Here is a 9301-nt window from a genome sequence, read left to right as displayed (position 1 = left end):
GACACTATGGATATAATTGTGTGAAATTGAACTTGTTCAATAAAAATGATGAAGCATCTGCCCTGTGGCCAGCACTTTCCAAGGGTTGGAGAGGAAATTAAATACTCCATAAGATGCACAGCTGGTAGGCACATTCTTTAAAAAAAGCCTTTTACATTTCCACCAATAGTTTATTCTCAATGTCAACACTTGCCAATCAATGACCATGCTGGGTAGGAAGCTCATTAAAAACCCAGGAGCCAGGGTTCCTGGAAGGATATCCCATTCTCCCTTAGACAGTCCTCCACCCTCAGTGTCCTCATCTGTAAAATCATGGACAACTTACTATAATTCATTCCTGGAACCCAAGCTTATTGAGAGGGATAGGAAATATTACTCCAAGTCCTGGATGATAGACCAGATTTAAAGAAAAATATGTCATTGCTGCTTTTCCGTCAAACAGACAAATACAATGAAGGAAGGAGTCCCTGGCCCTAAGGGATTTGCCTAGGGGTCTAGTCTGGAAAGTTCTTACACATCAGATGGCTCCAAGCTGGATTTCCACAAACAAGAACATCCATGCAAAGGACAAGCCTGCAGAGCTCTGTGCCCCTCAGCCACAGGAAGAGACTGCCTCCCTACAGCCAGCAGCATTTACAATTGACCTCCTAAAGCCTTCACCAAACTACAAGGGCACCTCTGGGCTTTCTGTTTCCCTCACTTTTCTGACTCTTTTCTTTAAAAAAAAAAAAAAAAAAAAAAAAAAAAACGCACATTTCTCCATAGAATGCCACAGTGGAAGGAAAATATGCCTTCAATTTTTAGACCTTAATTTGCAAAAAAACTTGGAGCTTTTTTTTTTTTTAATTAAAGCACCACATAATTAAAAAAAAAAATTTACACGTTCTATTTATTCAGTTCTAAAACACCACACTTACTGCACAGGGTCCCCATGGAAAGGCCCCCTCTCAGCAGGACAACCACAGATTCCACCATGAAAGGGCAACAAGGTGCCCTCCTCCCTTCTTTTCGGCCTGTGTAGCCACCAGGTGTTTAAATCCATGCACCCTACTAAGTTGCTAGGGTGCAATTCGTGGACCCTTCCCCTTTCCCATCCCAGCAGGTGGTCAAGGGCCCACTGGGCTGCAAACTGCCGGTAGCAGGGCTGGGTCAGTCGGCCAGAGTAAGGCTTGTGGAGTCTCAGCAGGTGAAATCACCAGGCAGGATAAATCCCTTGGACTTCCTGGGGACCTCGCTGCAGGCACTGGGCTGCTTTCGAAAACCGCGCGGGTCTGAGCTTTATGCGAAGGGGTAAAGTGGTAAAGGCCTTGACCCCAATGGCGAGGCCTTTCTGCGACCGCCAGGTTAGGGGGCTCCGAGACTGTGCCAACAGAGAGGGCGGAATACGTGGTTCCCTGCTCCACCCTGTGCCACCGAGCCCCAGTTCCTTTACCTGTGGTCCACACCTCTCCACTCCGCTCACTGGATGCCGATCGATGGGGACCCAGGAGCCCACGAAATGGGCATTCCCGGCCGCAATGGCGACCCCTGAGACCTAGGACCCACAGCCTAGGAGCTCGGAGGAGGTGCGCTCCACCCCCGACGCGGGCCAGGCGTGCTCCGCGCATACACCCACTGCCAGGAGAGCCCCGCGAGCCTCGCTATTGCCGCCAGGTGAAATCCATCCAGGAGCAAATCCACCCCACCAAGACAACCCAAGCTTTTTATCAGCTGTGAAGTGAAGTCGTTCAGTCGTGTCCGACTCTTTGTGACCCCATGGACTGTAGCCTACCAGGCGCCTCCATCCATGGAATTTTCCAGGCAACAGTACTGGAGTGGGTTGCCATTTCCTTCTCCAGGGGATCTGCCCAACCCAGGGATCGAACCTGGGTCTCCCACACTGCAGGCAGACGCTTTACCATCTCAGCCACCAGGGAAGCCCCAAGCGCTAGGTACCTGGAAAGAGGGAGGCGAGCGAGCGGCACGGCACGCCCCACGGGCCACCTCCCCTATGTCAACCACCACCGCGTCTCTGCCCGCGGCCGCCCGCGGGCCTAGGCGCTGCTGGCCCGTGACGCTTGGGGGCCCGGCCTTGCGCTGGTCGACTGCCGCCCCCGGAGGTCCCCACCGACGCCAGACGACCACCCCCACGTCCCCCCGAAACGGGGCAGACCCCTCCCCCGCCACCTGGTGGGGATTTAAAAACCTGGTGGCCACCCAGGCAGAAAAGAAGGGAGGAGGGCACCTTGCTGCCCTTTCATGGTGGAATCTGTGGCTGTCCTGCTGAGAGGGGGCCTTTCCATGGGGACCCTGTGCAATAAGTGTGGTGTTTTAGAACTGAATAAATACAACGTGTAAATTTTTTAATTAAATTTTTAATTTAAAAAAAAAGCTCCACCTGTACGGCCGCACCCCCCACCCCCGACCTCTCCCCTCAACCACCGGGGTCCCCTGCCCGCGCCCCAGGCACCCTTCTCCCCCCACCCCCACGGGCAGAGGGAACGGGCTCCGAAAGGGAGCGTGGCGCCAAGCGGGCAAGGGACACGACAGAAGTGAGAGGGCGAGAGAACCGGACAAGACAGCCGCGGGACGCGTGGGGAAGGGGGCTTGGGAGCAAGCCCCGAGGCTCGGAGGGCGTGGGGAGGCGCCTGGCGACCGCGCGGCAGGCCCAGAGCAGCGGACGACCGACGACCGGCTGAGGCAGACCAGTCTAGGGCCAGCGGCGGGAGGCGACGGGCAAGCAAGCGGCCCCGCGGCGGGGAGCCGCCACCCGTCACGCCGCACAGCCCGCGAGACGCGACCGGAGGATCCGCGCCATGAGGTCCGCGGCCGGGGGGGAGGCAGTCGTGGCCGGCGCCACGGGCAAAGGCGCGTGGGGTGGGGTGGGCGCGCGCTGAGCACCCACTCCCCCGCCCCGAACTCTCGGACCCAACCTCGAAGGAACGTGGCAGGGTGGTCGGGCGGAAGAGGGACACCGGAGACGACGCCACCGGGCGCAGGGCAAGGGTGGCGCCCGGCCGGGGATGGAGGCGCGGAGGGGCGGGCGGGAAGGCGGAGGAGAGCCGCCTTTCCCACCCGACCCCTACTCTGCACTCTGCCCCCCACCTTCTCGCGCGGCCCCTCATCCCCTACCACCGGAAAGGCCACTGGGCCCGACGCCCGCCCGGGGCGCGCCGCCTTCCAGACGTTTTTCCCTCCCTACCTTCCCATCCCGCGCCGCACGCTTGGAGGAGAGGCTCACGAGGCGGGCAGGGAAAGGCGAGGCCGCGGGGCGGGGCGGGGCGGGGCGGGGCGGGGCGGTCCCACCGCGCCGCTCTCGGAGCCGACTACGTTAAAGATCCTTCCGCAGGTTGACCTACGGAAACCTTGTCAGCTGATCTGTCTATAATTCAGTGTTAGGGTTAGGAAAAGGGTTAGGGTTAGGGTTACAGAAATACAGATGACCTGACCTAGGATGGACATGATATTCTATAGAACCAGAGAAAATTGGTTAAAATAATTTTTTTTTCTCTTGTAAACTATAAAGCTGGTTCTTTTGCATATGCAATTAAAAACAATTAGCTTGTTAAAAAGGCCTGCCTTGGGCAAAGCTTGAAGTTAACCCTTTCCTTGAAAAACACTGCCCACTTTACCTGAGACCTTCAGTTCAGTTCACTTCGGTCGCTCAGTCGTGTTCGACTCTTTGCGACCCCATGAATTGCAGCACGCCAGGCCTCCCTATCCATCACCAACTCCCGGAGTTCACTCAGATTCACGTCCATCGAGTCAGTGATGCCATCCAGCCATCTCATCCTCTGTCGTCCCCTTCTCCTCCTGTCCCCAATCCCTCCCAGCATCAGAGTCTTTTCCAATGAGTCAACTCTTCGCATGAGGTGGCCAAAGTACTGGAGTTTCAGCTTTAGCATCATTCCTTCCAAAGAAATCCCAGGGCTGATCTCCTTCAGAATGGACTGGTTGGATCTCCTTGCAGTCCAAGGGACTCTCAAGAGTCTTCTCCAACACCTGAGACCTTAGCCTTCCGCAAATGAGAACTTCAAGCCCCCACACCCCAAAAGGGAGGTCAAAGAAATATTTTAAATCTTAGGCGGAAAACTAGAAGATCTCTGTCTGTCTGTCTGTGTGGATTTATGTATGTCTCAGTGTGAGTCTTCTGTTTTTTGATAATATTGCTGAAGTTGTGATTATTTAAATAATCGAAAGAAAAGGAAGCCCTTACAAACCAAACAATTCTAAATACAATTAAAAAATTGACCTAAATGATTTTTAGATTTATGTGAACTGGGAAATAATCAATATTAAATATATAGTATTTTTTTTCTAATATAGGCATTTCTGAGAGTCATTAAGCATAAAATTTTCATTGTGCCTAGGTTTATTATAAGTTAAATATTGCTGTATTGTTATATCGGTCACAAACTTGTCAACAAAATACCTCTAAAAACAAACAAACAAAAAAAACTCCTAAAAAATGTAAATGCGATATGAGCTTTTAGATAAACTATTAAAAATAATTATACTTTAAAATATGTCTATAATAGTCTCAATTGAAGGCAGAGGAGAAGGGGACAACAGAGGATAGGATGGTTGGATGGCATCACTGACGCGATGGACATGAGTTTGAGCAAGCCCCTGGAGTTGGTGATGGACAGGGAAGCCTGGCGTCCCACAGTCCATGGGGTTGCAAAGAGTCAGACACGACTGAGTAACTGAACTGAACTGAACTTAGAGTAGTTTCTCCAGATTTTGGTTACCCGAGTTTCTATCCTTGTGCTAAACTAAGTGACGACAGTGTATTGAATAGCTAGGTCATTTCCAAATAAATTAAGGTTCTGAAACATTCACGACTTGACAGGACCTTCCTCTTACACAGAAACTAAAGAGATTTTTGACTATCCTGAATAGTGTCTGGTGCCATCCTAAGATGTTCACTATAAGAAAGCAATTTTTTTTCCGATAGTATCACTGATGTGTATGTTCACCAACTTATAGAATGCCAATATAAAAGTCAGTTCTTGGTTGCTTAAGGAAAATGTATGTCTTGTTATTAAATAAGGTATGAGGAATTAAATCACATTTTATGAAGGAAAAAGAAGTAGTTCTGACTTACAGGTGGCAGTTTCAGGATGAGAGAAGCAAAGGAAGGGATACAGAAAGGGATAAGGAGGTTTTATGGAAAGTGGACCCCCAGAAAAGAGTTTTGTGCCTGCTACAAGCTTTCTTGAGATGTTGAACTGCCTTTGCTAATGGATTTTAAGTTTCTTTACCTCTTAAGTGATCTGTTCTAGGCTGACCTTTGAAATCTTGTGTTAACTTCGGCTAAGTGGAGAAGTTTTGTTTCACAGTAACTTATGTGATCCTATCTGACTGTTATAAACCCTTTTGATATTTATGAACAAACCTTCCTAAATAATTGACTTCTATCTAACTTTGGGATGCTTCAGAGGGCCCCTGAGACCTCCCAAAGAGAGATATTAAACAACTTGAGTTCATTTGGCATGTTAAACTACATGGGAAGTGTTGTCAGAAAGACTGATGAATCTTCTCAAGTTATATTGTATGGTTAATGATACAGATCATCAACCATATAGATATCCTAGTAATATAGATATAATATATACATATCCTAGATAGATAGATATCTCCTAATATAGATATCCTAGAAATTATGTGACATTCATGAAAATCTGATACGTTCTGGTAAAAGGCTGTCAGTGACATTTCTCGTTATCATACTCAAGTGCTTCAGGCTACAGCAGTGACCAGATCACTTTGTCAATTTCAGTTTAATCAGGTTTAAACACGCTGTCTATGGTTTCACACTGATGCCTTTCAAAAATACTGCTCCTTCAAGATATATGGAAAAGACTTTTCTAAGCTTACCCATAAACATTTTTATTTGTTTGTTTGTTATCTGATAAGCTGGTCAGACTGGAATTTAGTCTACTCTCTAGGTTAAGAGAACACAGTTTTCTTAGAATGAAGCTGTCGACCACAGATTATGAATTTCTTTACCTTTCAGTGATTTATATTTGTTTTTATAATTTTTTACTTTGGTAAAGTAAATAAGCATTATTTAAGATTATGGTACATGTAGGATGGACCAAGCTTTCCCCACTCCTGCAAATTCCCTTAACCCCTCAGATTCTTCTGATAGGACCAAGGTCTCACTTCCCTCCAGAGGGACAATCCAAGCTTTTTACCAGCTGATCTTCCCCTGATATCAGAGTCAATTTGAGCATTATTTGGTCTATAATTTAGGCATGAAACTATGACTACATAAAGGAAAGATGACTTTTTGATGCAGGATGGCCATGATATTCCTTGGATTTCAGAGAAAATTGGTTAAAATGAAACTTTTTTTTTTTCTTGGAAACTGCAAAGCTGGTTCTTTTAGCATTTGCAGTTGAAAACCTCTAGGTTGTAAGGCCAGTTTTCATTCCAGTACCAAAAAAAGGCAATGACAAAGAATGTTCAAACTGCCTCACAGTTGCACTTATCTCACATGCTAGTAAAGTAATGCTCAAAATTCTCCAAGCCAGGCTTCAACAATATGTGAACCGTGAACTTCCAGATGTTCAAGCTGGATTTAGAAAAGGCAGAGGAACCACAGATCACATTGCCAGCATCCACTGGATCAAGGAAAAAGCAAGAGAGTTGCAGAGAAACATCTATTTCTGCTTTATTGACTATGCCAAAGCCTTTGACTGTGTGATCACAATAAAGTGGGGGAAATTCTTAAAGAGATGGGAGTATCACACCACCTGACCTGCCTCTTGAGAAATCTGTATGCAGGTCAGGAAGAAACTGTTAGAACAGAACATGGAACAACAGACTGGTTCCAAATAGGAAAAGGAATATGTCAAGGCTGTATATTGTCACCCTGCTTATTTAACTTATATGCAGAGTACATCATGAGAAACGCTGGGTTGGATGAAGCACAAGCTGGAATCAAGATTGCCAGGAGAAATATTAATAACCTCAGATATGCAGATGACACCACCCTTATGGCAGAAAGGGAAGAACAAAAGAGCCTCTTGATGAAAGTGAAAAAGGAGAGTGTAAGAGCTACCTTAAAGCTCAACATTCAGAAAACTAAGATCATGGCATCTGGCCTCATCCCTTCAGGGCAAATAGATGGGAAAACAGTGGAAACAGTGGCAGATTTTATTTTGGGGGGCTCAGAAATCACTGCAGATGGTGACTGCAGCCATGAAATTAAAAGAGGCTTGCTACTGCTGCTGCTAAGTCACTTCAGTCGTGTCTGACTCTGTGTGACCCCATAAGGCTCCTCTGTCCCTTGGATTCTCCAGACAAGAACACTGGAGTGGGTTGCCATGTCTTTCTCCAATGCATGAAAGTGAAAAGTGAAAGTGAAGTCGCTCAGTCGTGTCGGACTCTTAGCGACCCCATGCACTGCAGCCTACCAGGCTCGTCCGTCCATGGGATTTTCCAGGCAAGAGTACTGGAGTGGGTTGGCACTGCCTTCTCCAAAAACACACTTACGACTCGGAAAGAAAATGATGACCAAACTAGACAGCATGCTAAAAAGCAGAGACGTTACTTTGCCAACAAAGATCTGTCTAGTCAAGGCTATGGTTTATCCATGTGTCATGTATGGATGTGAAAGTTGGACTATAAAGAAAGTTGACCACCAAAGATTTGATGCTTTTGAACTGTGGAGACCCAACCACGCCATCCTAAAGGAAATCAGGCCTGAATATACATTGGAAGGACAAATATGAACCTGAAACTCCAACTTAGGCCACTTGATGCAAAGAGCTTACTCATTTGGAGGTCACTTTGATTTGCCTGTGAGTGTGGGAACCAAACCTAGGTGCAGGGTGTCAGGGACAACTGCTACTGAATAATGACATTAAAGCAAGTGCATTCCAGCCCTGTGTGACTCTCAGCACACAAGAGACTGGGAAAGCTATCTATCTTGGAGGAAGGAAAGGCAGGCCAGAGAATGTGTTTTCAGGGCCCTCCTCACAGCTGGGGTTTGGCTCCTCAGGTCAGCCCACCAAGTCTGCTCCCAGGGCCTCAGTTCCCAGGTCAGGGCCGTGTGCCGCCTACACCTTCCAAGCCTTGCAAACACATTTCCAGGTCAGCGTGGCACTGCCCGTGGGGAAGGAGACTTCCGGAGTGTATCAGCACCACAGCGGGTGCCATGCTGGGGTCACCTAGCCGAGGGCACCTGGCACGTCCCATGGGCGTGCCATGCTGGGGTCACCTAGCCGAGGGCACCTGGCACCTCCCATGGGCCCCCAGCAAAGAGTGGCAGGCAGAGCCCTGGCTTGCGAAAAACCGAAGTGGAGAGCACAGCTAGCTCTGGTAGAAGGAAGCAAACAGCCATGGGAGGCCTTTGCAGGCAGTTGCTGGGCCACTCCGCATTAGGGCTCCCCGGGCAAAAAAAATCACTAAAAATTGGTAACACCAATAATGTTACACCAATAATTTAGAAAGTATTCCTGATTATGTGTTGAAAATAATTACTGTAAAACTCTTTGTTGCTGTTCACTCACTCAGTCGTGTCTGGCTCTGTGTGGCCCCATGTGCTGCAGCATGCCAGCCTTCCCTGTCCTTCACTGTCCCCCGGAGATTGCTCAAACTCAAGTCCATTGAGTAAATGATTATAAAGAACTCTACTTTTTAACATATGTGTATTCTAACTACAAGTGTGCTTTTTCACTTTTAGAAAGTAGTATTTGAAAATGAATAAATTACATATAACCAACCAAAATTTGCCTAATTCACAAATATAAATATTTAATTTCCTCCACTTTTCTATCCATGGAATATCCTGTTTAGCTTTGTATTATATTTAGCATAATGAACATTTGTTAAAATAAATGTTTATTAAAACAAATAAAATGTTACATATTAAAGTTTTACTCCACTGAGAAGTAAATACGGGAGCAGGGTATTTTAAAATGTCTTTATTCTCTCTATTATTTAATATGACTAAAAATAATCTAAACTTAAAATATTACATATATTTATAAACATTATTTTTATTAAACCTCAATTTTTGGCTTCAGAAAATTATAAATAGACAGGAGAGTTTGAGAGGGGATATATTTATTTGTTCTGATATTCTGCTTCAGAACTTCTGCAGAACTTCCCTGGTGGCTCAGACGGTAAAGCGTCTGCCTGCAACGCGGGAGACCTGGGTTCAATCCCTGGGTCAGGAAGATCCCTGGAGAAGGAAATGGCAACCCACTCCAGTACTCTTGCCTGGAAAATTCCATGGATGGATGAGCCTGGTAGGCTACAGTCCATGGGGTCGCAAAGGGTCGCTCACGACTGAGCGACTTATTCTGCT

The sequence above is a fragment of the Bubalus kerabau genome, chromosome 11 (assembly GCF_029407905.1).
Source record: "Bubalus kerabau isolate K-KA32 ecotype Philippines breed swamp buffalo chromosome 11, PCC_UOA_SB_1v2, whole genome shotgun sequence".
NCBI classification, from domain to species: Eukaryota; Metazoa; Chordata; class Mammalia; order Artiodactyla; family Bovidae; genus Bubalus; species Bubalus kerabau.
This window is presented reverse-complemented; position numbering follows the sequence as displayed.